Source organism: Melanaphis sacchari, unplaced genomic scaffold (genome assembly GCF_002803265.2).
Source record: "Melanaphis sacchari strain LSU unplaced genomic scaffold, SCAv2.0 Contig448_pilon_pilon, whole genome shotgun sequence".
NCBI classification, from domain to species: Eukaryota; Metazoa; Arthropoda; class Insecta; order Hemiptera; family Aphididae; genus Melanaphis; species Melanaphis sacchari.
The window spans coordinates 1-4,256 of record NW_020271293.1 but is presented as its reverse complement, the minus strand read 5'-3'; the positions used below and the strand labels follow the sequence as shown (position 1 = coordinate 4,256).

Genomic DNA, 4,256 nt, shown 5'->3' with positions numbered 1-4,256 from the left:
CTAAAAATACTTTAAATGTTCATCAATTTAATGCAGATCTTGGTTATAGCAGCAAAGCCATTGATAAAGAAATCTCCAAGAATAATCCTGAAAAGGAATATTTTTCATTTGATTTGCAGCAATGCTTACCTACGCCATATCTGCAGTCTTCGGTAGCATTTTATAAAAGACAGCGATGGACATTCAATTTAACCATTCATAATAATGCTGATGACTAAAGACCGGATTTATATGCATTTTAAATTGTAAAATATGCATGCAAACATGCACTAAAAAAAGTCAAAATATGCAAGGAAAAAATGCAAAACATGCAAAATAAAATTTCAATTTTATATTTGATTTTAATTTTGCAGTGATAATTATTTATTAATTTTATTACATTTTTCATAAACAAAAAGTTACATGTATAATATAGTACAAAAATTTAATTTTTTGTTAAATTGTAATTTAATTTTTAAACATTGATATATTGTAAAAAATATTTTATTAAAATTAAATAGTAGATACATTGGTGATATACTGATATAAATAGGAAAAAAGTACGAACAATTTTATTGAAGGTAGTAAATTATTAATTTGAAAAACAATAAGTTATCAAAGTATGTTCCATGTTTATTTCCGTGAAATTATGACGGCGATCTGTAAGAATGTACTTGTATGATGAAAAACTACGTTCGACATCAACACTGGTGATTGGAGCATATTTAAAATTTGCTATTATATCCAGCGAATAATTTGGAACAGATAAATCGTCGAAATTAGCACTGTCACCTTGAAGTATTTTTGAAATTTCTTTTAAAACCATTAATCCTTTATTTTTATTCAAAACGTTTTTACATTTTGTTTTAATTATTGTACTATTTGCACTAGTAGGAAGTTCATTAACAGAGTTTTCCACTTATTCTAAAATTTTTAACGAGTCTACAAGAGACAAATTAGAGGTTTCAAGCTTTTTGATACTTTCAACGATACATAAAAAATTTGCTTTAATGTAAGCAAGATCATATTTTATATTAAATTTATTAAAAATTGATTTACAATTTTGAATGCATTTTGTATTATCTTCTAAGTTTTCAATCACATTTTTGAACTCTTCAAAATGATCTGCGTAAAAAAAGGCTGACTCTAGCCAAGTACCCCAACAGGTAATTATTGGCTGCGGTGGTAAATGTGTAATTGGCAACATTTCTTTATATAATTGAATTCTATACGGAGCCTTTGAGATATTCTTTGAGACGTAAAATATTTGATATTATAATATTATATAAACGTACCTATGATCTATGTTTTTATTTGTATATTTGTACGGTTTTTGTTAAAATATGCAAAAATATGCAGATCATGCATTAACGTCAGAATATGCAAAAATATGCAGTATAAAATTTTGATATTTAATCAATCAAGTAATGATTTGTGGACACTCATTGACTGCATGTATATGATGTTGAAAATAACAACATGCATTTTATGCAAAATCCGGTCTTTACTGATGACCAATCATTTTACTATATGTGGCATGAGGCAGTTCCTGGCAGAGGAGCTAATGAAATTGCTTCTTGTTTATTTAAACACTTAATTAATAACACACCAAACAATGTAATTAATTGACATTTTACTCTGACACTTGTGGTGGGCAGAATAAAAATTCTCATGTATCAGCTATGTTCCTCAAAATCATTCAGATGTTGCCTAATGTAAATATTATAAATCATAAATTTTTAGTTCCGGGGCATACACACATGAAATGTGATGTTGACCATTCTCTAATAGAAAAACAAAAAAAAAAAATTCAAGTTCCTATATTCCACCCACATGATTGGTATCAACTTGTTGGAAGTACTGGGAAAAAAAATAAGTTTAAAGTTATAGAAATGACACAAGATTTTACTAAGCTATTGAAGGGTCCTTTAGTTGCACATAAAATAAATACAGACCGTGAGCCATTTAAATGGCATGATGTGCAGTGGCTAAAGTATAGAAAATATGATAGAGGCATAATTATAAAAATACACTTGAAGAGGATGCCTCATTCAAATCATTAAGTTTCAGGCGTCGTGGAAAATATGGTGATTTGAATGTTGAAAAAAAATATTCTGGCCAGTTTTAATTTCAAAGGAGAAGTAAAAAGATTTGTTAGATCTCCTTCCATTAATACCACTTACATTCCATATTTTTTATTCAGGATTAAAAGCAACAAATGACATTTTTGACAATGATCCAGATCTTGATGAGGTAAACTTTGATGACTGATTACTAATTATAAGACTACACCTATTGTGATAAAATGTGATTTATTGTTAGTTTTAAATATTTTGTTTTGTTTTATTTTACTAAACATGTTATAAGTTTATTTTTATTTTTTATTCTATTTTGTTTTGTTTTATTGAAAAGTTATTAGCTGTTAAATAATATATTTTATTTTGTGAAACAGTATATGTTGTTATATTATTAATTAAAAATATTATTTTTTGTTGTTTTATTTTATTGAACAGGTTAATAAAAATTAATAAAGTTATAATTTTAAATGTATACCTTGTTGAAACTTAATGATACATATAGCGTAAGTCATAATAAATAAAAATCCAAATATCTTAAGTTACTTAAAAACAATGAAAAATTTATTTTAAAGATCTACCTAATAGTTAACCCTTTATAGACGCCGTGCAAACCATGAAATAACGCGCGCCGTAGTGGACCACTTACGAACTAATTGATAGCAACGAATGAAATGTGTATGATACGTTAGGTACCTACCTAACTTATCTATGATGTTAGATCTGACTTCAGACTATTGTTGTTTATCGTTGTTACACATAATAATAGTATCACGTGCATTTATTTGTTTCATTTATTCTTTCAAGTTATATTGTTTAAATTAAAAATGAGTAACAATAAAAAGTGGTCAAAAGATGTGTTGTGTTGTCAATTGTAGCAATACTATAATAGAACAGGTCATAAAATGTTTAACTTCTAATAGACAACACGAAAAGCTTAAGGAAAAGTGGATCAAAGTATTAAAGAATTAAGTAAGCATCGAGAATGTTAATTTTAGTTTTATGCAACTATTACATTTATACTATTGTATCTGTGTGTATTTCAGTGATGATGGAACACCGTGGACATCAACTGCCTTACAGTTATATGTGGTGATCATTTGTTGGAAATAAACCAATAAGACATCCCAATAGTCAGCATATGTTCCTACTATATTTCCAACAACATATAAAATAAAAATAATGAACTTCAACAATCCTCTAGATACAAGCGTTTTGCCACCGAAGTAGTAACGTGGGGCAATCTACTGTTTCGTTATTGAAGCTAATTCAAATCCATTGATAGTGGATTTAAATCATTCAATATTAACAAGTCTTAACTAATGTGATATAGGAACACAAGTCTCTTTCCGATGTTACGGATGTAAAACATTTTCATTTGAATGTTGCTTTTGAATAACAATTGCATTAGTACTTCTATAACAACTCAACCAATTTTATAATTAAACAACAACAAAATGTTAAAGATAAATGTTGTGGTCCTAGCTCTGAATCTTATAATTCTTTGTTTATCCTGTGGAAAAATTTCATGGTTATGAATCTATTAACAGTGAACTTTCTTTGAAAGATTTGACAGGCACTTCTTATGCTGTATTTAACATGTTGGTTAATATGTTACCAGACACAGGTGTTAATAGCACTTTAAACAACTACAATAAACTTCTTCTTTTAATGAAAATAAAACTTGGAATTAGTTTTTCAGCTATTGGGGTTATGTTTAAGATTCATCGTACCACTGTCAGCAGGATTTTTTTTGATATACTTTCTATTTTATCCAAAAAAACTAAACATGTTATTTTGGCTAGTAAAGATACTATTTCAGCAACTCTTTCCTTATGCTTTTAAAAAAAACTATCCAACTGTCGTTGTATTATAGACTGTACGGAAATTAAAGTCGAGCAGCCGCCTACTGTAGAGCAAAGAGTATGTATGTACTCAAGATATAAGAGTTCATATACCATTAAATGTCTTGTTGCTATAACACCTAATGGTGCCATAAGTTTCCTATCAAAAATGCTATGGAGGTCGGTCAAGTGATACATTTATTACTAACGATAGTGGATTCCTTTCTAAGCTGGGGTTGGTGATCAGGTTTAGCTGACAAAGGCTTCGGTATTAAACTAAATTGTGAAGGCAATTCTATTTAATGTAACCTAATCTTTATAATGGTAGATTCTAGGAAAGAAGTTATTGAAGCGATGC

At 28.3% G+C, this 4,256-nt stretch overlaps 1 pseudogene; it reads left to right on the top strand.

Moving 5' to 3' along the window:
* Positions 1-1,458: 1,458 nt before the first annotated feature.
* LOC112597907 lies at positions 1,459-4,233 on the top strand (annotated as a pseudogene).
* Positions 4,234-4,256: the final 23 nt, after the last annotated feature.